We start from the raw sequence: 27,844 nt of genomic DNA, 5'->3' as shown, positions 1-27,844 counted from the left end.
TGGAAAGATAGCAATGCAATTTTATTCACTCACAATTTTTTGGATGTTAACATTGCAATGTAAACTAAGGCATGCATTTGTAACAATGTCATTATGCAGATACAGGTGCAAGCTAATAAAGTTTCCCTGGAGGTTGCTCACTTACAGGAATTGTTAAATCATTGGGGAAATGCTCCTTGCACCATTGCTAGAGTGCCTCCAGATGCCTCGGCCGATGCCTCGTCGTCTTGTGGTCGCCATTCCCAATGCTAGTCCTCTTGCTACCATTCACACATGCCGCACTCCTAGGGTCTCCGCCACTACTCTCCCAGCAGTGGTCATGGCGGTTGGAGGCGTTGCTCTGATTCCCCATCGCGTGGTGGTTCTAGCTGGTCCCCAGCTACCCCCCTGGGCGAGCTTCTGGCTGGCCTCTGGCTCCTCTCCCTGGACGGGCGCACTCTGGCAAGTTTCCTCGACTAGCCTTGGCAATTTCTCCTCCGCAACCAGACAAGAAGGATGTGAAGACTACAACTACCCCAAATCTTGTAGATGCTGCTGATGGCTGGACTATTCCTAGTCTGCCTCACAATCCCACTGATGAATGGGGATTTCCTTATAAAGATGATCCTCCTCCCTCTGCTAGTAATGCCTTGGCAGCTTGAGCTTGTTTAATTTTTTATTTTTTTTTATGAATAGTTTATAATTTCTAACTATGGCCATGTTGTTTATTCTGGCTTCGACCATTTGAACTCATTCGCGAGGTGATCTTGTATCCCCTGGCCCCTTTTTTGTGAATTGTAATCTTAGTAAATTTTATTAATTGAAAAGGAATATTCATCAGAAGAAAAAAAAAAAAGATGAAAATAATCAATTAAGTTCAATAAGTACATCAGAGGGGAATCTGTGGAAGAGGAACAGGTGTTGGAGTTGTAGGAGAGCAGACCAACATACCATCTATCTGCCTCACCACTTCTTTATTTCTCTTGGCCCACCACTTACGAGGGATGTGCAGGCTCTCAATCAATAAGTTAGAGTGTTAGTTAACTAGAGCTAGATCCCTTCCAGAGGGCTTAAAGGGAAACTTGTGATTCCCTTAAAACCCATCAAGTGTGGGCCCGACTTATATAGCACACACTAAGCTTTTGACTGCTTAGGTGGCTGTAGGCCCATTCTTCCCTCAAAATGTTCATTCATGTTTTCTTCCGTTAAGAAAGTAATCGCCGTTACCATTTTGAATTCAAAAATTATTCCCACTCGTTTGATGGCAGAGAAAGAAGCAAAGGACATGAGCAGAATATTAGACTATATACATCTCAACTGTCATGGAACACTTCACCACTGAGATAATTTTCACAATCTTCAAAAGCTATTTAAGTCAGGCCCTTGTGAATTAGAGCTAACTACTTTCATGGACAAACTTACAACATAAATCTTAATGAGGGTTGGATTTGGAATGGACCACAACAAAGATGGGAAAGAAATATGCAAAAATATGAGGACACTAGAAGAGATAATGAACCACAATATTCGATATCTATGGCTCCCAAGTTCCAGGTATGATATGATTCCTTTCTGAATGGGAAATTTGAGAATTGGGTTGTTTTCATCATAATAAAGATGACTGTTTTGAGCTCACATTTATATTTTTCTAAAAATAGATATATTCCCATACCCTCAAATCTGGAGGCTTGGAAGAAGATTATACAGAAACGAAAAGAGAGTAAATCACATGGGAGTGATCTTCTTGGGTTGATACTCTTAGAAATAGAGAATGTTTCTTCGGATGGTAAGCATTTTAGCCACACACAAAAGCAATTAATGGATGAGTGTAGAGCATTCTTCTTGGGAGGAAGAGAAGCAACGAGTGTTCTCATAACATGGACAATGCTCCTGTTGGCACTCAACCAAGACTGGCAACAAAAGGCTCAAGAATAAGTAATTGCAATCATTGGAAACAACAATCCCACCATGGACTCTTTAGCAAAGCTCAAAATTATAAGTATTTGATAGTACAGATCTTGCTATGGAATTCCTCCAAAGAGAACTATTAATGAACTAATACTGCAAAAAAAAATTTGATAGATTGGGATGATATTGAATGAGACGCTAAGGTTGTACCCTATTGGAATATTAATAATCATCCTCTGACCATGTCAATTGTTTGTTGCAACTAAACTGTAGTACCAGCTGTATACTCCTAGAAATTTGAATATTAGAAATCCACATCTCCCTATGGACTAAGTCCTATGCCTCATTCAACCATCCACTTGTCAAAACCCTAAAACTTTCCTCTACTAGTTTAGTTGTTGGAAGCCTTTATAAATTAGAGGTAAAACTACAATAGATGTATCTCAATCATAGAGAGTTATGAGTTAATAAAATGAGTTATATTTCTTCTATTCTACTCATATTCTAATGTCTCTCTGTGATATCTAGTTTTCAACATAGTATCAGAGCATTATTGACTCTTGGGCTGTGGTAGAATTTTTTTGTATGAATTTTTTTATTACAGGTTATAATCTGATTGAGCAGCATCAAAGAAACCCTTGGGTGTTTGGAAAGCCAAGATGGGCAGTGGAATAGATTTTTTTTTTTTTTGAAGTAGTTGTCTAAAGGAGAACAAAAATGTATGGTAAAAGATTACTCAAGAGAAGGGTTGTTGGTATTTTGTTTATTACTACATTAAGAGAAGATTGAGATTGTTGGAGGTAAAATTATATATTTTATCAATGTAGAGAAAAGGTTAGAGAGTTTGGTGTGATATTGTTGAGATGGTGATCATGTTCAATAATCTTACATTTGAATTTTTAAAGGAATATATGAGAAAATCTGAAATTGTCATGTGATTGTGAAATGTGGAAAAAATGCTAGGTTGATTCAAAGAAAGTGTTATTTGTTGATTAATTGCAATGGGGAAGCAAGATAAAAGAGTGTTAAAGACAAATGCAAATTAAATTTTTGAGATAGACATTTTATAAAAATAATTAATAAATGTGAAGAAAGAAAATGGAGACTTAATTTGTGAGAAGAATTGTTTGCAAGAAGAACTTACACAGTTAAGAAATGAAACGAATCTAGAAAGATGCTATTTTTAAATCAAATTAATGACTATATAGATGCAAATGGAGAGCTAGAGAAAAAATTGAAGTTTTTGGATAATGTTAAGAAAAGAAATGACGAATTAGAGGAGAAAATGAAGAAAGTAAAAGAAGAGAATTACTTGTTTAAAGATGAATTAGAGGAGAAAATGAAGAAATTAAAAGAAGAAAATGACTTGTTAAAGGATGAACTAAATCAATCCATCACTTAAAAAAATGCATGTGTCAAAGAAAAATCAGTATGTGATGTTTCATGTAGTATAGATAATTTGAATTCATCACTAGAAAAGTGTGACTTTGTTGAGGTTGTTTGTGATAAAGAAAATGAAAATGTGGCATCAAATACTATCAGCTGTGATAACTCCATCCAACGTCCATTTTGAAGCATTTCTCCATAGAATTCTTTTTACACTCTCTATTCCAACATGTCTTTTCACAATGACTCTTTAATCCACAAAGACTACATGGATGTAGATCCCAACACTTGTCTCTCATTTGCCCTTTCCTATTACAATTTGAACATTGCATATATTGTTTACATTGAACAAATTTTATTGAAATATATAATCATTTATTTCATATGTCATATATCCTATTCCTTCATACTTTGGTCTCATTATTGGCTCAATAGGCTCTATGATTCCTTATTGATGTTTTTCCAATCCTTTACCTTTGTACCCACCAGTAATAGGCGTCATCAGGTAGGCATTCAAGGACATAAAATTAAGAGATGATTTTATAATATCCAAGGGTGTGAATGTGGTGGGAGAAAAAATATTTTTGCACAGGGATTCTAGGTACTGGGGAAGTGATGCAAATGAGTTCAGGCCAGGGCGTTTCAGAGATGGAATAAACAAAGCTACAAAGAATCATCTGTATGCATTCATGCCATTTTCTATAGGTCCAAGAGTGTGCATAGGATAGAACTATGCATTACTAGCAACAAAGGTTGTGGTGACTATGTTGGTTAAGAGGTTCAATCGATTTAGTGCTAGCAGTGGATACAAGCATGAATCTGTAGCCTTATTCACTTTAAGTCCTCAACATGAGATGCCAATTATGGTGGAAACAATTGAATGTCATGGAAACTAGCTGATGAATATATAATTTAATATTTTATGTTTGTATGTTTGTATGTTCACATTGATCTAATTAATTATTTTATATAGAAAAGTAATAGGTGTTTTTTAAAAATATTTTCTATAAAATATCTCTTATTGTATTGAGCCTATTCAATTAGTAAGAGTTAGTTATTTGGTAGACCCATGTACAACCATTCAACTGTAGGAAGACAAAATGTATACTAATAAAACATATTATTTTTAATCAATAAAAAATAAAAATATATTAAATTTTCTTTTAATTTTTTTTTGGTGATGGAAAATGATTGATGAGAGCTTCCTATGTAAAGTATGAGATCTAGGTTGTCCCTAACATACATGATACTAAAGAGCATGACATGTCTAATAGAGCAAGTTAAAACAAAATAAAATAATTTTCTTTAATGTTGAATTCAAAATTGTTATTTGATATTGCATATTTATCAAATTATAATAACTCTTTTATATGCATTATTATCACTAAAAGGAATAACCAGATACTTTGGTTAACATATTAATATAAATAATGGAATTTACAAAAAAATGGAGTGCCTATGATAAAAACTAAACTTTAGGACACACTTGAATTTTTCTTAATGTCATGAGACCAAACAAATCTCTTAGAATGTAGATTGAAGATATACTCCATCTACTAATTACAAAGCACTAAATGTATATTGATCATAGCTACATCTATACCATTCTATCCTTTATATATAATCTAAATTCTATCATTTTACCAGTTCATTATTTTACTAGCCATTATGGAATCAAATGTCTCCTAAACTAAAAACCAAAATAAATACTAGCCCAAGACTATCAAATCACAAGTAGTACATGACCAACCCAATAGAACTATAACTAATCCACAAGTATTAAAACATATGTTGAATACATGATTCCTAGAATTTTCAGAAAATAATTAGGATATATGTGGAAATTGAGGAATTTTTTCATGCTTACATGGAGGGACCAACTATTTCTTCCATAGAGGGTGGACAAGCATCTTCTATCTTGTTGTCTAGTCTCCCTTCTTCCTCTCCACATGTTCTTCACCTTGAGAATATTTTCCTTTAGAGGAAAAATTTGGATCATTCTGCACCCCATGCATCCTTTCATCACATTTATTTTATTTACTATTCCTTAGATTCATCTAACGAAATCCTAAGCTCTTCTTGTAATACCTCAATTATCCCCATAGATTTTTTTAGAAAACTCATAGCTCTTTTGATTTCCACCTCTCTAAACACCTAAAGTTCATGCTCCCACTTTGTTAAAATATAAAATATTATAATTTGTTGTAGATAATAGAATAAAAAATTTCTATTTCTAATAGGGGTATCCATGATCATCCTTCCTTCTTCTGAGACATGTACATTCCTCCCTAAAACTTATGCCCTTAATAGAATGTCTGGAAAAGCTACTAAAATTATTTCTTGAACTAGATTACCTCTATGGATTAAGAAGAGGATATATATATTTATTAAATTTCGTACATGGCATTCCTATACCTCTTTTACAAAAACATTAGGCATTTATGAAAATGTCTAGTTGTGGAGTATTTAACCATATTTATATTAAAAATTTGATCAAATCTTGTTCCTCAACAAAGGCTCAATACCTTTCAAAATTCTTTATGTATCCTCATCAGTGGTAACATCACATATTTTCTCTCAATTTTGTATCTTCCTCTACTACTCTTCTCTTTCTATTTAGTAATCTATGGTACAAGTCTTTAGAAATTTTATTTTGAATACTATAAGAATTTTGCTTAGGACAAAATCAAGCCAAGATCAAGAAGCACAAGACAAGCACAATATTGACCAAATAATGTATGATCAGAATAATGATATGAGAATGAATAATGTTCTTAGATATTGATTTAGCACACACTAGGAGTGCCTATATATAAAGGCCTCTAGATTGACTAGGAGTCAGCACACTGATAAGTCTTACAATGAGGCAAATGTCAACTAGGAGTGGATTATACCCATTAAGCATAGGAGTTAGTGTAATGATGAGAAGATATGCCTACAAAGGTGTAGCGTGTAAAATTATGTTGTAGACACCATGTGCTTAAAATTAGAGTGTGAATAACTATGTTCTCAACATGAAAACTCAGTTAATTATGCAAACTCCATTGTTGTAGACATCATGTGCTAAATTAGAGTTGCTTACTCTAGTGTTGTTGACATAGGAAGGAATAGAACAACTAGGGCCTAGGGCACACCCAGCTATCCAAACCAACCTACAAGAGTCACACAATGGAAAACACAACACCGAGAAGAGAGAACAAGATATCTTTATTAATTCATCAAGTAAACAACATATATGCCTAGCTATAAGGCCTTCTGGGTTATGGCTAGGTACAAAATACAACTTCTAGATACACGATCTAGCTTTAAATTCACATTTCCAAACATATATGCCTTATCTTTCTAAACTCTCTAAAATTTGCCCTACTCTATGCCTAAACACCCTATTTATACTTGTCAAAATGGCTTACAGAACATTCTAGAACATAGAGAAGCCACAAGTCAGCTCTCAGCAAATATAACTACCTATACCAAAATTAAATGTCAACAAAGTTAGCCCAAACAAGAACTAAACACAAATTACTCGACAAAAGAAAGCTTTCCAAAATTAGCACTCGGCATCCACACGAGCTCGGCATCCAAAGCAATTAGATAGCAGTAACTATGAACTTGGTAGCAACTAGAACTTGGTAGCAACTGGAAACTGGAAATTAGTAGCAACTAGAACTCGATAGCAACTAGAACTGAACTCGATAGCAACTAGAAACTAGAACCCGGTAGCAACTAGAAACTGGAAGTTGATAGCAATTGGAACTCAATAGCAACTAGAACTTGGTAGCAACTAGAAACTAGAACTCGGTAGCAACTAACAGAATGAACAAAAATGTGCAAGGTTACGAGGAAAACCCAAGATGCTCCTGCATCAAACAAGAAGGGTTGGAGAAAAAAATGATTCTCCTGAATCATAAAAGCATCACAACCTAAGCTAAATCCAACTTAGATTGAGAAATCCATGTAGCATCTTTAATAGGTCTATTCTTCCACTTCACCAAATACTCATAGTAATCCTTTCCTCTTGTACTCTTACCAATTCTCTGATCCAATACCTGTTCAACCTCTTCAATCTACTTCTTAGGATAGCCATCAAGTATAGAAACTTCATCATCTAACTGATGATACCTATATAGATCAAAAACATTGAATATAGGAGATATATCCATGTCATCAGGTAACTCAACTTCATAAGCATTGCCACTATCAAACTTTTCCAAGATCTTACAAGGTCCAAATTTCTTCATATTCAGCTTATTGTATGTTCCAGTAGGAAATCTTCCTTTCTTTAAATGAACCATCACCTCATCACCAACTTGAAAATCATGATGTCTTGTAGATTGATCAGCATTCTCCTTATACTTTTGATTAATTCGTTCCAACCTCAACTTCACTTCCTTATGCAAAGACACCATAAAATCAAAAAATTCTTTTCCTATAGCACTTCTTCTTTCTTCACCAACAACATCTCTCAAATCTGATATACCTCTAGGATGCATTCCAGTAACAATCTCAAAAGGTGTCTTCCCTGTACTCCTATTCACAGAATTATTAAATGCAAACTTAGCTTGTGCTGATACCATCTCCCAATTACTTGGCTTGTCTCCAACTAAACATCTCAAAAAATTACCCAAGCTTCTATTCACAGCCTCTATCTGTCCATCTATCTATGGATGGAATGTAGAACTAAACTTCAATTTAGTACCCATCTTCTTCCAAAAAGTATTCCAAAAATAACCAACAAACTTACTATCTCTGTCAAAAATAATACTTCTCGGTACTCCATGCAATCTCACAATTTCTTTAAAGAAAGGTTCAACAACATGCTTAGCATCTAATGTCTTCTTACATGGTATGAAATGAGCCATCTTAGATAAAACACAATAGAAGAGAACACAATAGAAATAGGAACCAGTGCTATCAAGAGATAGACAGTAAAATTCTTCTATTTAATTTATCAAATGAATAGTACATACATTAGCTCTTCCTGCAGATCTCTTCGTAACTTTGTATCCAGAAACTTTACTCTCAAGCTTGACCTAAAGCTAAAACTAAAACTCTATTTATACTTGCTAAGACAGTCTACAAAAAATTCTAGATTATTACAAAATAGAAAATTCTAGATTAGTATAGAATGGGGAAGAATGACCCCACAATGATCTATACAAATCCCAAGAAAATTATCTTATCCTAATTACGAAATCAAGATAAATTTCTCAAGTCGGCTCATGCATAAAACTTGACCTAAATACATAAAATTTGACCTAAATACATAAAACTTAACCTACTTGACCTAAATACATAAAACTTGACCTAAATACTTTATATAAAACTTTAACCTAAATACTTTATGTGGGTGCTCTTGCACCATACTCCCTAGGAAATTTTATCTCAAGCCCACTTGAGATGAGCTCTTGTAGAGTGGTACCTTGCTTCTTGATATCTTGTTCAGTCATCCACACAACATCTACATCCGAATAACCTTTGAGTTTTACCAAATAATAATTGGACTCATGTCCTTTTCGCTACTTAATGACTTTGGTGTCAAGTATCCTATCTAGTTGTGGTGTTTGCTTAAATGGTAGATGTTGAATGTCTTTTGTATTAGCAATTTGTCTTGTATCAATTTCTTCAATGGTTGGTTTGAATGGTGTGAGGTTTGCTATGTTGAAGATGGGAGAAATACCAATCTCAAGTGGCAATTGAATCTCATAAGCATTTGGTCAAAACTTCTTTAATATTTTACAAGGACCTAGTTTTCTCAACATAAGTTTGGTAGATTTAGCTTTTGGTAGCCTCTCCTTCTTGAGATTTTCCCATACTAAATCTCCCACTTCAAATTCTAAATGTCTCTATTTCTAATCTGCATGCTTCTTATACTTGTCAGAGCTATTCTAGAGTTTTTGTTTGACTTCATCATGGATTTCTTTTATTGCAATAGAAAATTCTTCTCCTTGGGCACTAACTTGTGGTTGTGAACTCATATCCCTTACCTCAAAAATCCCTCTAGGATGAATTCCATATACCACTTGGAATGGTGATTTTCATGTACTTCTATTGATGGAGTCATTATATGCAAATTCAGCTTGGGGTAGGATTAGATCCCATTTTGTTGCATGTTGTCTTGTGAGGGTTCTTAACAAATTTCCCAATGTTCGAGTAACTACCTCTGTTTGGCCATTAGTTTGAGGGTGGTAGGCTGATGAAAAGGATAAATTGGTTCCAAGTTTCCTCCATAAAGTTCTCCAAAAGTGTCCTACAAACTTCACATCCCTGTCTGAAACTATATTGAGGGGTAGCCCATGAATCCTGATGACTTCCTTGAAAAAGAGATTTTCTATATGAGAAGCATCATTGATTGACTTACAGGGTAAGAAGTGAGCCATTTTTTCTGAAGCATCTACTACAACAAATACACTATCATACCCCTTTTGTGTCCATGGCAGCCCCATTACAAAATCCATTGTTATGCTTTCCCAAGGTCTAGATGGTATTGGCAAAGGTTGATAAAGCCCAACATTTGTACTCCTTCCTTTGGCCCTTTGACAAATCATAAATGTTGCCACAAAGTTTCTCACATTAGTCTAAAGTTGAGGCCAATAGTAGTACCTTCTAACTAATTCTAAGGTTTTGTCCAAACCAAAATGTCCACCCATTGTTCCACTGTGCTTCTCTTTGATAATGTTTTTCCTCATAGGGCACCTAGGTACACATAATTGTCCTCCTTTAAAAAGAAGTCTATCTTGTATCAAGAAATTAGGAAAATCATCATGGTATCTCTCACCAAACTCCATACATACCTTGTAGATGTCACCAAAATCTGGATATACTACATACATGTCCTTGAGTGCTTCAATGCCCACACTTTCTAGTTGTATCTGGGAGACAATCAGATTCCATCTACTAAGAGCATCAACAACCTTATTTGATATGCCCTTCTTATACTTGATGGTGAAGGTATAGGCCTATAAATACTCCATCCATTTCATGTGCCTATGACTTAATTTGTCTTGACTATTTAGAAAACTAAGTTCTTCGTTATCGGTATACACAACAAACTCCTTTGGCAATAAGTAATGTCTCCATTTTTTGAGAGCTTGAACCAATGCATACATTTCTAAGTCATATGAAGAGTATTTCTGCTTGGCTTCATTGAGTTTTTCACTTGAAAAAGCCACTGGTTTTCCTTCTTGACTAAGAACTGCCCCTATAGTAACCTTACTAGCATCACATTCTACTTGGAAAACTTTGTTAAAATCAGGAAAAGAAAGAATTCGCTGCTCACTAATCTTTTTCTTAAGCAACTCAAAAGCTTCATTTGCTAATTCACTCCATGCAAACTTACACACACTTCATCCTTTAATAGTTTCTAACATAGGAGCACATATATGACTAAAATTTCTTATGAATTTCCTATAAAATGTAGCAAGACCATGAAAGCTTCTAACATCTCCAACTATTTTTTGGGGTGGCCAGGATATTATAGCACTTACTTTTTCTTTATCCATCTTCAAGCAACCTTGAGAGATCACAAAACCTAGGTATGTCAGCTCCTCTTGCATAAAAAAACATTTTTCTAAATTTATTACCAATTTCTCCTCATGAAGTCTTCTCAAAACCATGTCAATGTGCTCTAGGTGTTCTTCCTTTGTCTTGCTGAAAATTAATATGTCATCTAAATATACTATGACAAACTTGCCATTAAAGTCCTTGAGTATTTCATTCATAAGTCTCATAAAGGTACTAGGAGCATTAGAGAGTCCAAAAGGCATTACCTTCCATTCATATTATCCATCATTGGTTTTGAATGCTATCTTCCACTCATCTCCAGCTCTTATCCTTATTTGATGGTACCCACTTTTTAAGTCAATCTTGGAGACATACTTTGCACCTCCCAAACAATCAAGCAAATCTTCAATTCTTGGCATTGGAAACGTATATCTTATTGTAATCTTATTAATGGCTCTAGAATCAATGCATAACCTCCAGGTGCCTTCCTTCTTAGGTGCCAAAATAGCAGGTACAACACATTGGCTTAAGCATTTTGTAATCAAGCCAGAATCGAGTAACTCCTTTACTTGTCTGGCAATCTCTTCATTTTGTTGTGGTGTCATCTTGTATGCAGCCTTATTGGGTAAAGTAGCTCCAGGAATGAAATCAATACAATGACTAATGTCTCATATAGGTGGTAAAGATTTTGGCATACCTTCTGAAATAAAACCTTCATATTTATCCAAAAGTTCTTTCACTTCATTAGGAATTTCCTTCTTTGTTTTAACCTCCTTTCTATCTTTTCTAATGAGTTCTTGCGGATGTGGGTTAGGCATCAAAAGAAAACAAGGCTTAGGTTCATCCTTTATGTCTCGTAAGAAATCCTTTTTATTAACCATCATAATTTTGGCTTCCCTCTCCTTATTTTCTTCCACTTCCTCATGATCAGCAAATGGAATCAATCTAATCACCTTTCCATCCTTCTTGATGGTGTATATATTGAGTTTTCCATCATGTTGTGCCTGTAAATCATACTGCCAAGGCCTACCAAATAATAGGTGGCATGCATCCATATCAACTATATCACACAAAATTCTGTCCTTATACTTTCCAATCTGAATATCAACCCATGCTTGCTCATTTACGAGAATTTGTTGACCCTTTGTTAGCCATGAAACCTTATAAAGAAAAGGATGAGGTATTCTCCTAAATTTTAACTTCTCAACCATCTCAAGAGAAACTAAATTCTTAGTAGATCCTGAATCAATAATGACTTTACATACCTTACCTCCAGATTTGCAAGCAGTCCTAAAGATAGTTTTCCTTTGTGGTGGTTCCATGGTAGTGGTCACTTTCAAAAGTGTTCTTCTCATCATTAAACTTTCTCCTCTTTCAGGTACACTATCTGAGTCAGCCATCTCCTTCTCTTGGTAGTCATCATCTTGAACCAAATGGGTTCTTCTTTCACCTTGTGAACTTGAACTTGCTCTATCTGGACACCTAGATGTATAATGTCCCTCCTTATTACAATTGAAACAAACAATTGAACTTTCCCTTCTACCACCAAATCCACCTCTTGGATTTCCTCTTCTACCTCTGAAGTTACCTCTGAAATTTTCTTCACTTTGACTGGTTTCTTGCTTTATCTCCTTATGATCTTCATGGTTTTGTCCTCTTCCTTGGAAATTTCCTCTTCCCCTTTGATTTCTTCCTCTTCCTCTACTATTTTGCTCTTGCCTTCTTTTCAATTTGGCTTCCACCTTCAATGCTAGTTGATAACATTTTTGTACTATATCTAGACATAATAAATTAAGTTCTTCTTGAATGTTCAAGCTCAATCCATTGAGATATCTAGCAACTTTTATACTTTCACATTCACTCTGCTTTGACCTCAGGCTTAATTTTTGAAATTCTTTAGTATAGGCAGTTACATCTAGCTCCTTTTGTCTTAAACTTTGTCTCCTTTGATGAAGTTGGATTTCATAATCCTCAAGTAAGTATGTTTCTCTCACCTTGGCGCACATCCTTTCCCATGAACTTATCATGTTCTTACCTTCTTTGACCCTTTCTCCTTGAATGAAATTCCACCAAGTGAGGGCTAGTCCCTTCAACTTTGACTTGGCAATTTTTACCTTATCCTTCTCTACTATATTTTCACATTCAAAATGGTTTTTCAAGGCTTCTATCCAATCCACAACAACATCAGCATCCATCTTTCCTGAGAAGATGGGTAGGTCACCTTTGGCATCCTTCTTACCAACTCTCTCAAGGGCTTCTATAAAGTATCTATGATCTACAGGTAAGTTAACCACCTCCTACTCTGGGGTATCCTCTTCTTCCCCTTCTTCCTGTTGTTCTAAGGAGACCTTTGCTTTCTTTTCCATTCGGCCCTTCATCTTCTCAAATTCATCTAATAACCACTTATTGATTTTCTCTTGTTCTTGCCTCTTCTTTGCCAGTTTAGCATTAGTGACCATGTTTGATGTTTTAGCTTCTGACTTCGATCCATACATAAAATCTAATTGCCTCAAGAGCTTTCCCCAAGCTCTGATACCAAAAATGATGTAGAGGTAAAACACAATGGAAGCGAACACAATAGCAATAGGAACCAACACTAGCAAGAGATAGACAGTAAAATTCTTCTATTTAATATATCAAATGAACAGTACATACATTAGCTCTTCCTGCAGATCTTTTCGTAACTTTGTATCCATAAAATTTGCTCTCAAGCTTGACCTAAACCTAAACCTAAAACTCTATTTATACTTGCTAAGATGGTCTATGAAAAATTCTAGATTATTACAAAATAGAAAATTCTAGATTAGTATAGAATGGGGAAGAATGACCCCACAATGATCTATACAAATCCCAAGAAAATTATCTTATCCTAATTATGAAATCAAGATAAATTTCTCAAGTCGGATCATGCATAAAACTTGACCTAAATACATAAAATTTGACCTAAATACATAAAACTTGACCTACTTGACCTAAATACATAAAACTTGACCTAAATACTTTATATAAAACTTTGACCTAAATACTTTATGTGGGTGCTCCCGCACCATCTATCCACCACAAAAAATATAGAATCATATCCCTTCACTATCTTAGGCAATCCAAGAACAAAATCCATATTGATGTCAATCCAAGGTTTCTCAGGAATAGTAATAGGTGTATACAAACCTGTATTTTGACTTACTCCTTTTGCAACTTGACAAACTCCACAACTCTTTACAAATTTTTGAACATCCTTATACATTTGTGGCCAATAATATTTGTCTTTCAGAAAACTTAATGTTTTATCAATTCCAAAATGTCCAGCCAATCCACCACTATGCTTTTCCTTAATCAAATTCAACCTCATAGAACTTCTAGGAACACACAACTGAATACCTTTGAACAACATACCTTCTTGAATGAAATACTCATCATATTTACTTATGTGATCTGTTAGATTTGGTGCTCTGCACTCTCTCCACGCCTCAGAAAAATTAGGATCAGCATCATACAAAAATTTCATTTCATCAAAACTAAGAACTTCAACCTTCACTTTAGTCAACAAAGAACATCTTCTACTCAATGCATCAATAACTCTGTTAGTAACTCCACTCATATGCTTGATCACAAATGTGAAATTCTAAACGTACTCAACCCACTTAATATCTCTCTGATTCAAATTATGTTGACTTCCCAAGTATTGTAAAGCTTTATGATCAGTATACAACACAAACTCCTTAGGAATCAAATAATGTCTCCACTTCTTCAAGGCTTGAACAATGGCATAAAATTCTTGATCATACACAAAATACTTCCTTTTAGCATCATTCAACTTTTCACTAAAGAAAGTAAAAACTTACCTTCTTGACTTAATATAGCTCCTATTTCACTACCACTTGCATCACATTCAACTTGAAATACCTTATTGAAATCAAGCAAAGCCAATACAGGTAACTTGGCAACCTTTTGTTTCAAAGTCTCAAAACTCTTATCAGCTGCATGTGTCCATTTGAATTCTTTTTTATCTCCCCTCATTGTCTTAGTCATAGCATTACAAATAGAATTGAAATTCCTTATAAACTTTCTGTAGAAACTAGCCAAACCATGAAATGATCTTACTTCACCCACATTCTTAGGTGTAGGCCACTCCAAAATTGCTTTAATTTTCTCAAGATCCATTAGCTAAAATCACAAATCCCAAATAAAAAATCTCCTCTTGCATAAAAGAACACTTTTTTAGTTTAATTGGCAACTTCTCCTCTTTCAACCTCTACAATACTTGTCTAATATGCTCAAGATGTTCTTCCTTAATCTTACTGAATATCATAATATCATCCAAATAAATGATCACAAACTTACCCAAGAATCTTTTCAAAACTTCATTCATCAACCTCATGAAATTACTAGGTGCATTAGTTAAACCAAAAGGCATAACCAACCATTCATACAAACCATCTTCTGTCTTGAAAGCAGTTTGCCATTCATCGCCTTCTCTGATTTTGATTTGATGATAGCCACTCTTCAAATCAATCTTGGTAAAATACTTTACTCCACTCAAAAAAATCCATTATTCCATCCATCCTTGGCATAGGAAACCTATATTTCACTATGATCTTGTTAATAGCTCTGGAATTAGTACACATTCTCCATTCTCCATTCTTTTTAGGTGCTAATATAGTAGGTACAACACATGGAATTAAACTTTCTCTGATCAAACTTTTCTGCAATAGCTCATGCACTTGTTTGTTAAGTTCTTCATTCTCTGTAGGTGTCAATCTATATGGTGTTTTGTTTGGAAAACTAGCTCTAGGAATCAGATCCATAGAGTGACTTATACTTCTCATTGGAGGAAAACAATCAAGAATATTATCAGCGACAATCTCTTTATACTCATTCAACAATTTAACAATTTCTTCTAGTACTCCTCTTTCATTAGTTTTTGCTACCACTCGATCACCACTAACTAGTACTCAACTAACACTGCTTGCTAGCACACAACTTGATCCTCTAGGAATTATAGCATAACAAACTTGATTCCTTTCCATTTCCTTTTCAAATTTTTTTCCATTCACCATGCAAATTTTCATAGTAGTACAATTTACCTCATCTGGACTTTCAATCAAAGGCAACAATATTTGCTTCTTCCCATTCACCCAAAGAGTATATTGATTCAATCTTCCATCATGTATAGCATATCTATCATATTGCCAAGGTCTACACAACAAAATATGACAACAATCCATAGGCATAATATCATATAGAACTTCATCAAAGTAATGTCCAATCTTGAATTTCACAAGGCATTGCTCACTTACCAATATTTTATGCTCATCTTTGATCGATGAGACATGATAGCCTGTTTAGGATGCTTTAGCCTCTGCAATTGAAAATTTGTAACTAGCTTTTCCTACCAAATTTGTAGAACTTCCACTGTCAAAGATCACTTTGTAACATTTTCCAACCATCTTACATCTAGTCTTGAAAAGACTTCTCCTTGAAATAGGTTCTTATATAGTTTTAGAAGGGAAGCATTTTGATGCACTTGATGGAGGATTGAAGTCAGAAATTTTTTGTGACTCATCCTATTTGAATTAAGCATTTCTAGTAGAAGTAGAGTGTTAGTTAATTAGAACTATTGTTAAAAAATGAATTAGAAGTTGTGCACTCAACAAAAGGTATAAGATTTAGTGAAGAAGCTATGGTTAAATACGCAAACATTTTTAGGATCATAGTATGTTTTATTGAAGAAATCAAGCTTACTAGTAATTAGAAATAGATTGTCAAGATAAAGTAGATACACATTTAATGCAAAGTTAAAACTAAAATAATTTATAGATAACAAACTATATTTTTGGTACCATTTTTTTGTGTAAAGAATTTGGAGCATTTATGAGAGATATGACATCAAATTAAGAAGCAAGATAAAGTGTCTAAAGAGAAAAGTTGAAGAAGCCCTAATACATGATAATCAAGGTATTTTATGAATCTTTCAACTAGAATTTTCAGCATAGTCAGTTAGCATAATGGTAAACTAGTCTATATGTGATGTTAGTGAGAGGCCAAGGTATAAGTTTAAGAAGTGCCCATTTGTTTCTTTAATTGATGATCCTTCGAGAGCATTCTCGCAAATCCCACCTAACATACTTCATGTAGAAGATGTTACAAGCTACATTCACTATAAATTTGAGATTATTAGAGATGAAGATATTCATAAGGATTTAGACCTATTATGTGTAATGGAAATCTAACATTGAAACCTAAGTACATATTCTTGAATGAGTTGAATCAGATCAAGTATATGCTTTATACGAAATTCAATAATCATGAATGGAGTAGGACTATCCTAAGTAGAGTACATAAACAGATATATTGGGTAGGTGATATGCCTATTGTGATTGATAATGACCTAATTCATAAGGTCACTAGACTGGGCAATGAAGGTTTTAATTTAGTAAATGACAAAAATGTTAGGAAAATTGTCAAAACAAATATGAGGACTGAATTTGATGGAAAAAATATGAATTTTGATCAAATTAAGGATATTGGAGTTAGAGTGTTGAGAAAGAATATTTGATACAAGCTTAATCACAATTCAATTCTAAATTTTGTGCTGACAAGATTTTTACATGCAACATATGTGATGTCTATTGAAAGGAAAAATGTGAACATGTGCAAGATTGTTAGAGTGCAACTGTTGGACAACATTACAAAGCTCAAGAAATCTAAGAATGTAGTTTTTAGATTTGAGTCCTTACTGACCCATTTGTTTTTCCATGCAACCAAGCAATTTTCTGGTATGACAAGTTGGAATAGTGATGAGTGCACAATGAAGCTAATCACTTAGTGTTATAGGAAAAAATGTGAAGATGAGAGGGATAAGGACATTGAAAAAATGATGGACTTTCAATAAAAAATGAAGCACAGATATTGTATCCCTCCTACTATGGTAGAGAAATACAAGGATGAAATATGTTCTATGGTAGAGACTTACACAACTTGTGTGGAGAAAGTGGAACTAAGAGTTAAACTCATAGAATCTATGGGTTATCAAATGAGTAGAGAACTCATTGAAGGATATGCCAAGATTATATTTCAATACAAAATGGATACAGAATGCCCTAGATGAGGAACTTATGAAGAAAAGATGAAGGAATTTTTCTTTGAACTTAATAGCAAAGAAACAAAGAAGAATGTTGAGAAAAGGATAGAATCCATTCTCAAAGAATTAGGAATACAAAGAGAGGAATTTAATGAGATCAAGGGTATAGCGTTGGAAATGAGGGCCAATAGCCAATTAGACATATTTGTAGCTACTCCTGTTGCCATATCATCACCTTCAGAGGGAGTGATAGTAGTAGGATCTACTTCACAGATACATATTGCACCTTATGCCATAGTTGCACAAGTACAGCCTATCAAGGAGCAATCTAGTAGGAAGAAGAAACATAATGAAGATGTGGTAGTTATAACATCTGTGTAGAGGATATCTAAAAGATTGGAAGAGGACCAAGCAAACCACCAGTGGTCTGAGTAAGAGAAGGAAAACATTGTAGATCAGTGAGTCTGATGAGTTTGAGGAAGAGACTTAGGAGAAAATTGTGGAGCAAGTAGTTGGTGAAGGCATAATATCAGTTGGTAAGAAAGCCTAGAAGCTGAAGGTTAAAAATTTGGATATGCAGATTATTGAGAATGATAATTTTTTTTAGTTAAATAAATATTAGAGTTTCTATAGTAACATGGATAAAAGGAAGTTAGAAAAAGCTATAGTGAGGAACATGATTTTGAGAAATAAAATATTTGGTAGTATTTGTTAGTGTAAATAATTATTATTTACACTTTACTTAAGTTTACTTAGGATAAATGCATTATTTTATTATTTCTTAGGTTAGACACATAGGAGTTTGCCTACTTATATGAGTTGTCATGTTGACAACACGAGAGTAAGCAACTCTAATTTAACACATGGTGTCTACAACAATGGAGTTTGCATAATTAACTGAGTTGTCATGTTGACAACATTGTTATCCACACTCTTATTTTAAGCACATGGTGTCTACAACATAATTTTACATGCTACACCTTTGTAAGCTTATCCTCTAATCATTGCACTAAATCCTATGCTTAATAGAGGATAATCCACTCCTAGTGGACATATGCCTTATTGTAAGACTTATCAATGTGTTAACTCCTAGTCAGTTTTGAGGCCTTTATATACATGCACACCTAGTATGTACTAAATCAATATCTGAGAACTTTATTCATTCTCATATCATTATTTTGATCATACATTATTTGGTCAATATTATGCTTGTCTTGTGCTTCTTGTTCTTGGCTTGATTTTTCTCTAGGGAAAATTCTTACATGGTATTAAAGCCATAGAGACATCATTTCATAGCCATTGGAGATCATTCTTGCTTCACCTCTCCGAGGACACCTTGATTCAAATCTAGCGTATCCACAACTATTAGGAGCATCTAGAGCCAAAGCAAACCTCACCATTGCATCCAGAGCATCGATTCAGTGAAAATTGACTATAAATTCACCTATATTGGGCCATAGTCAAAATTGAGGCACCTTTTTTGCAAACTGGCACCGGAAGGCCCAATTTGGAAATTCGGTATGATCATTTTCAGATCTATTAATTTTATTTTCTCTGTATTTTTCAGAGCATTTTGTCAAAAAAAAAAATTGGCATGTCAAGCCTATAGAGAAAGTTTTTTTTGGTAGGAATGGGGTGGTGAAATCCCAACCCTCACAAGTGGAATATTCTCTATAATATCAACATATTCTCCAGCCAATATTCCTATAAATTTTGACCACATTACACAACCAAACGCATACTTAGTGGGCTTTATCAATGGCTACGTAGCTGATCTACAACTTCTTGATGGCATTAACCCTTTGACAACACTAGACTCCAATGACCCTTCCAATTGTTTTACAACTTGCAGGCTTTTCTTTTTAAATCCCATAGCACTCTAAATAAGGGTGCATGTGGGACTAAATTCCACAACACCCCATTGAAAATCACACTGCCAATCATCATCTCACTAGCATCTTCATCTTTTTGACATCCAGCCCACCCGTGGTACCCCTGTCGATGCCATCGAATATTCCTGCCATCCATAACTCACCGCCATTGACACTACTGTCACTCCATAGTTGGCCACCTCAGCTTCCTCCATGCGACACATTATAGTCAACAATAGATCAATAGCCATACATCTTGATAGTGCCACATAAGTTGCTAACTTAGACAGACACCTTAGGCGCCATGTTTGTACAAATTTTGATGTTAGAAGTGACATCACCTGTCATGTCACCCAGGAACATCTTTTTCACTGATGTCACCTTTTTATTGGTTTAAATTTGATGGTTATTTGACCATCATCAGTAGGCCAATTCACACTACCATGATGACCCTTTCGATGTCACATTTAACTTCATAGTTTGCTACTCAGACTCCTCTCCAAATTTAGTTTTGATTTGACAATCCAACTTTGGGAGCACATATCTCACTCATCCAAACTCCAAATTAGGTGTAATTTTTTTTTATTTTCGCTAGAATTTTCTATACTTTTCATTGGTGCCATTATTTTCTAGTTTTGGTGCATGGATTTGTTATAAATTATAGTTTTTGGTGACTGTACCTATCTAATCCTGCATTTTGCAACTTCAAATGCTTCATACAAGCTCATCTATACACATAAATAGGTTCCTTTTTTTTCAAAGCAAATAATTTTTCATCTACTTTCTAGATCTGCAATTAGATTATAGGTTTGTGTGGATAGAAATATCACTTTTAGAAATAGGTCCTTTCATTGTGTTGTATTGCTTCAAAATTATTGTTTTTCTAAGCTATATTGTAAAGTTCTAGATTTGAACTATAAGAGGAGGTTGTAAAAAGAAAAATCAAAAGTCCACTAACGATAAAATTTACAAAGTGGCCTATTGTAATCACACTACCTATAAAGTGCCAAATCATGCATTGGGGGGGGTTGATTGATTTTTTTTTGCATTTTGAGAGGTGTAAACATTCATTGATCTCATGGATTTTTGTATCACATGTTAGTTTGGTGTTAGACTGAGGTTGAAAAAGAGGAACTATCAACAATGGAGTGCCTTGATAATTGATCATGTAAGAAGAGAGCATAAGGAAATATTTCCTTATCTATGTTCCAACAAATTGTACTCTTCCATTAGTGAGACACCTATTAAAATAATTTTCGATGTCATTTATTTTAGTGTCACTCATTGTTGCTTTAAAGTCATTGACAAGTTCAATAATCCTTATGACATTTGGATAGGTCTCTAGAAAGCATATGGAGATCCCACAATTCCTCCATTTTAGAAGACATTCTATCACTAGTCACTCCAATTATAGTACCTTCAACTCTAGATGAGATCACACATCCTGATACTCCTGTTGATTCTATTGATCTAGTGCCAACCATAGATGCTCCTGATTTAGTACAATAGGAATCATAAAGTCTTCCTACTTCAGCTTCATGGGATGAATTCCTTCCAAACATTGTAGGGTTGTTCATGGAGTCTCACGTTGAAGATGTGGGAGACATCATCGATGACATCAATCTTCTCTTTATTGAGGACACTTCTTCTTCACTCATTGAAAGGGCATACTCTAACCCTCAACCACTTGATCATTCTGACATGATTGTGGACATTTCTTTACAATGGATGGAGAAGGACTTTTTCACTTATGAGGAGACATTTCAGTCTGTGGAGATTGTATTCCAGTTTCCTTAGACATCATATTTTCTAAGAATTTTTTCTACCAATTGGGGAGCATTCTCTATAACACTTATGGCACCATTTCTTCCTATAGGGAGGACCATCATTTAGCTTTCATGGTGGAGCTTCTTTAGTCATTAAGGAGCTTCTTTTAGAGGTGTGCATTCATCATTGAGGGGAGGTGACATTCCTTCTCTTCCTACATCTTCCTTTTAGATGCTTCATCATCTTTGGAGTTTGATTCAATTTCATCCATGGACATGTTACCTTGTTTGCTACCTTCATTTTGGCATCCATGACATTGGTTCATGGCATCTTCATTCATCAAGGAATTGTCAACTTTTGAGCAAAATTTAGAGGCAATATCCACTACATACTACATTTTGATTCCTCTTCCATCATCCTATGCATGTGGGAGGTATACTTGCACCTCTACTTGGTGTTTCTTCTTCCTCAAGGATGAAACATTGTTTGTCAGCATTGGATTTTCTTTTGTCTTCAGACACTTATCATTTAGAGATCCTTCACTAAGGTGGGGATTTCATCAAGGGATTCTCTATTGTATATGCCTGATGTATGTCATAATGTAGGGGGTCTTGATTACTCCATCCATTCATGCATCTTCTTTATTGTATGTATCTCTCTTTTTGGGGGAGGGTTTTTCCCATGAGGTTTAACCTCTTTCACCATTTGCAGAGGGATTGCATTACATTGTGTGTTAAACATTGCATTTGTACTTGGGTACCTAACATGGCCTAATAGCCGAGACCCATTATACATTTTATCATAGCTTTTGTGAGCTTTGTATTCCCTTAAGTTGCACTTAATGGGGGGTGTTAGTGTAAATAATTATTATTTATGCTTAAGTTTACTTAGGATAAATGCATTATTTTATTATTTCTAGCTTAGACACATAGAAGTTTGCATACTCATATGAGTTGTCATGTTGACAACACTGGAGTAAGTAACTCTAATTTAGCACATCGTGTCTACAACAATGGAATTTGCATAATTAACTGAGTTTTCATGTTGACAACACAGTTATTTGCACTCTTATTTTAAGCACATGGTGTCTACAACATAATTTTACGTGCTACACCTTTTTAGGCTTATCTTCTCATCATTACACTAACTCCTATGCTTAATGGTGGATAATCCACTCCTGGTTGACATTTGCCTTATTGTAAGACTTATCAGTGTGTTGACTCCTAGTCAGTCTAGAGGCCTTTATATATAGGCACTCCTAGTGTGTGCAAAATCAATATCTGAGAAAATTATTCATTCTCATATCATTATTCTAATCATACATTATTTGGTCAATATTGTGGTTGTCTTGTGCTTCTTGATCTTGGTTTGATTTTTCCCTAAGGAAAATTCTTATAGTATTCAAAATAAAATTTCTAAAGACTTGTATAATAGATTACTAAACAACAAGAGAAGAGTAGTAGAGGAAGATACAAATTTGAGAGAAAATATGTGATGTTACCACTGATGAGGATACATAAAGAATTTTGAAAGTATTGAACCTTTGTTGAGGAACAGAATTGATCAAATTTTTAATATAAATATGGTTAAATACTCCACAACTAGACATTCTCATAAATGCCTAATGTTTTTGTAAAAGAGGTATAGGAATGCCATGTACAAAATTATATATATATCCTCTTCCTTAATTCATAGAGGTAATTTGGTTCAAGAAATAATTTTATTGGCTTTTCCAGACATTCTATTAAGGGCATAAGTTTTAGGGAGGAATCTACATGTCTCAGAAAAAGGAAGGATGATCATGGATACTCCTATTAGAAATAGGAATTTTTTATTCTATTATCTACAACAAATTAGAATATTTTTTATTTTACTGAAGTGGAAGCATGAACTTTAGGTGTTTAGAGAGGTGGAAATCAAAAGAGTTGTGAGTTTTCTAAAGAAATCTATGGGGATAACTGAGGTATTACAAGAAGAGCTTAGGATTTCATTAGATGAATCTAAAGAATGGTAAATAAAATAAACATGATGAAAGGATGAATGGGATGCAGAATGATCCAAGTTTTTCCTCTAAATGAAAATATTCTCAAGGTGAAGAAGGGGTGGAGAGGAAGAAGGGAGACTAGACAACAAGATAGAAGATGCTTGTCCACCCTCTATGGAAGAAATAGTTGGGCCCTCCATGTAAGCATGAAAAACTTCTTCAATTTCCACATATATCCTAATTATTTTGTAAAAATTCTAGGAATCATGTATTGAACATATGTTTTAATACTTGTGGATCAGTTATAGTTCTATTGGGTTGGTCATGCATTACTCATGATTTGATAATGTTGGGCTAGTATTTATGTTGGTTTTTAGTTTAGGAGACATTTGATTCCATAATGGCCAGTAAAATAATGAACTGGTAAAATGATAGAATTTAGATTATATAAAAAGGATAAAATGGTATAGATGTAGCTATGGCAATACACATTTAGTGCTTTTTAATTAGTAGATGGAGTATATCTTCAATCTAGATTCTAAGAGATGTGTTTGGTCTCATGACATTAAGAAAAATTCAAGTGTGTCCTAAAGTTTAGTTTTCCTCAGAAGCACTGCATCTTTTTTGTAAATTCCATTATTTATATTAATATTTTTAACAAAGTATCTGCTTATTCCTGTTAGTGATAATAATGCATATAGAAGAGTTATTATAATTTGATAAATGTGCAATATCAAATAACAATTTTGAATTCAACATTAAAGAAAATTATTTTATTTTATTTTATTTTAACTTGCTCTGTTAGACATGACATGCTCTTTAGTATCATGTATGTTAGGGACAAACTAGATCTCATACTTTACATAGGAAGCTCTCATCAATCATGTTCCATCACCAAATACATTTAAAAGAAAATTGAATATATTTTTATTTTTTATTGATTAAAAATAATATGTTTTATTAGTGTACATTTTGTCTTCCTACAATGGAATCGTTGTATATGGGTCTACCAAATAACTAACTCTTACTAATTAAATAGGCTCAATACAATAAGAAATATTTTATAGAAAATATTTTTAAAAAACACCTATTACTTTTCTATATAAAATAATTAATTAGATCAATGTGAACATACAAACATAAAATATTAAATTATATATCCATCAACTAGTATTCATCGCATTCAATTGTTTCCACCATAATTGGCATCCCATGTTGAGGACGTAAAGTGAATAAGGCTATAGGTTCATGCCTGTATCCACTGCTGGCACTAAATGGACTAATTTTTTTAAACAGCATAGTCACCACAACCTTTGTTGCCAGTAATTCATAGCTCTGGCCTATGCACGCTCTTGGCCCTCCAGAAAATGGCATGAATGCATACGGATGATTCTTTGTAGCTTTGTTTATTCCATCTCTGAAACGCCCTTACCTGAACTCATTTGCATCACTTCCCCAGTACCTAGAATCCCTGTGCACTAATAATGTTTCTCCCACCACATTCACACCCTTGGAAATTATAAAATCATCTCTTAATTTTATGTCCTCGAATGCCTGCCCGACGTCGCCTATTACTGGTGGGTACAACCTTAGCGTCTCGTTCAATATCATCCCAATTTATCAAAAAACATTTTGCAGTATTAGTTCATTAATGTTTCTCTTTGGAGGAATTCCATAGCGAGATCTGTACTATCAAATACTTACAATTTTGAGCTTCGCTAAAGAGTCCACGGTGGGATTGCTGTTTCCAACGTTTGCAATTGCTTCTTCGTGAGCCTTTCGTTGCCAGTCCTGGTTGAGTGCCAACAGGAGTATTGTCCATGTTATGAGAACACTCGTTGCTTCTCTTCCTCCCAAGAAGAATGCTCTGCACTTGTCCATTACTTGCTTTTGTGTGTGGCTAAAATGCTTACCATCTGAAGAAACATTCTCTATTTCTGAGAGTATCAACCCAAGAAGATCACTCCCATGCGATTTACTCTCTTTTCGTTTCTCTATAATCTGCTTCCAAGTCTCCAGTTTTGAGGGTATGGGAATATATCTATTTTTAGAAAAATATAAATGTGAGCTCTAAACAGTCATCTTTATTATGATGAAAACAACCCAAATCTCAAATTTCCCATTCTGAAAGGAATCATATCATACCTAGAACTTGGCAGCCACAGATATCGAATATTATGGTTCATTATCTCTTCTAATCTCCTCATGTATTCGCATATTTCTTTCCCATATTTGCTGTAGTCCATTCCAAATCTGACCCTCATTAAGATTTCTGCTTTAAGTCTGTCCATGAAAGCAGTTAGCTCTAATTCACAAGGGCCCGGCTTAAACAGCTTTTGAAGATTGTGAAAAGTGTCTCGGCAGTGAAGTGTTCCGTGACAGCTGCGATGTATACAGTCCAGTACTGTACTCATGTCCTTCGCTTCTTTCTATGCCATCAAACGAGCAGCAATAATTTTCGAATTCAAAATGGTAACGGCGATTACTTTCTTAACGGAAGCAGACATGAACGAACGTTTTGAGGGAAGAATGGGCCCACAACCACCTAAGCAGTCAAAAGGTTAGTGTGTGCTGTTTAAGCCGGGCCTCAAGTGCGTGCAAATAAACCTCCAATTTGTGGAAATTCGTAGGGTTATGCGTTTGCTTCAGGAAAGGCTAGCTGCTGCTAGCTAAACAAATCTCTACTCCCACATGAACATATGCCCATGGAAGCCAGTGCAGAATCCTTGTCAGCCATCCCAGTTTTTCATTGACGAAAATCCAAGGAATTTTTGGAACAAGATCTCTGTTGTTTACCACACGAAGTACTTTGACGCCAATCTGCTCCATATGTTGGGCGAATGACAGGTTCCCTACGCGAGGAGTCGCAAAGGAAAACACTGTGATGGGAATTGAAGTCCAACCAAACTTATTCACCATGGTTTCTTTGATGTCATATGCGCTCAGGGTTGCAAGTGCACCTCCCAAACTATGCCCAGTAAATGTTATGCTCAATTCTTCTTCTTCTTCTTTCTCTTTGTATTCCTTCACTAATCTGGTTATCTCACCGACTACTGTGTCCCTTGCACTCAGCTTGGATCTAACAGAATTCTCGTTGATAGACGTATAACATCTGAGAAAACCCTTTTCTATCCTGACATCTGGATTTGAAATGGTCTGGACGTTGGAGCACGGTGTAGCCTCTGATGTCACAACAGGAACCAATATGTCTCTCAGATTTTGCATCGATTTAAAGGGAGTCTGTGTTCCTCTCCATGCGACAACTATGTCGCGTCTTCCCAGTCTCTTTATCTCATCCGGATCAGTACAAACCGCAATGTAACCAATCCAGGCAACCCCCTCACTTGATTCCTCCCCAAAAATGGATTCCAGAAGACTCGTATTGGCTTAGATATATTTGGTAACTTTATATCCACGCCCACGATTTAGGAATTCCAGTCTCTGGGCGAGAGAGCTTTTGCTGCGCTTACAATTCCCATAATATGTGGAAGACGGCGTGTTGTCAACTACATCGTAGCATTGCTGTGCAAAATCACCATATCTGAGTATCTCTGCTTTGAGAAGTGGGTTTATGGGATTCAGCATATCTTTCCAATTACTAGCACCCTGAATATGCCACCATATTTCACAAAGCTTCTATTGTTCTGTTTTGTCTTCTCCATCTCCATTAGATATTTTGTTTGGAGATATGGCATTGCAGACCGTGAATAAGTAAATTTGAGCCTCCTTCGAGTGGCCAAAAGGTAATCGAGATACTTCATACTGTCAATGCTTACACTTGTTAGAAAAACTTGCAGCTATCAAGGAAAAACGGAAAAAGAATTTTCTACTTCAAGTGTATAGTTAAATCTCTTCTCGTTGGCCTTGTTCACGAATTTCCTTTGTATTAAAAGCTTAAGCGTTTCGGATATAAATAGAGAATTGATTGCGATGAGATGATGGAATAATGTTCTAGTTTCTGTTTAATACCCAAATCTCTAATCTCTGTTTTTAGGCCTCATTCGCAAATCTCATTCTTTTTAAAAGTCTCAGCGCACTGGGTATAAATAGAGAATGAAATGAGACGGATCAATTGGATGGCATTAAGGTAGACCAGGAAGACTTCAAAACATTTTACTTGACTTTGTCCACTTGTATTATTTTGGTCCAAAACTAAGAAATTAATGGCTGATATGAAAACACAACTGGCCACGGAATTTCTCAGACCGATTATTACTTGTACGTGTTGTCTTCTCCTTTGCGCAACAAAATATTTGGAAGAGGTGATTCGTAGTCAAAAGTCAGAACAACCGTAGCTGGGTCGAAACATCTGCAATTGTCTCGAAGGTCGAAACGACAAAGACGAAACAAAAGCGGTGAAGCTCCCAT

The 27,844-nt window shown here is 34.9% G+C and overlaps 3 pseudogenes; 1 reads left to right on the top strand and 2 right to left on the bottom strand.

Annotated features, from left to right (window-relative positions):
• Positions 1 to 868: 868 nt before the first annotated feature.
• Positions 869 to 27,844, bottom strand: LOC149537594 (phospholipase A1-Igamma3, chloroplastic-like; annotated as a pseudogene).
• Positions 1,172 to 4,169, top strand: LOC149537596 (cytochrome P450 709B1-like; annotated as a pseudogene).
• On the bottom strand, positions 24,644 to 25,890 carry LOC149537595 (cytochrome P450 709B1-like; annotated as a pseudogene).

The sequence above is a fragment of the Cupressus sempervirens genome, chromosome 9, assembly GCF_028749045.1.
Source record: "Cupressus sempervirens isolate cs-2001-9-10 chromosome 9, ASM2874904v1, whole genome shotgun sequence".
NCBI lineage: Eukaryota > Viridiplantae > Streptophyta > Pinopsida > Cupressales > Cupressaceae > Cupressus > Cupressus sempervirens.
The sequence above is the reverse complement of the archived record's forward strand: the minus strand, read 5'-3'. Positions and strand labels throughout refer to the sequence as shown.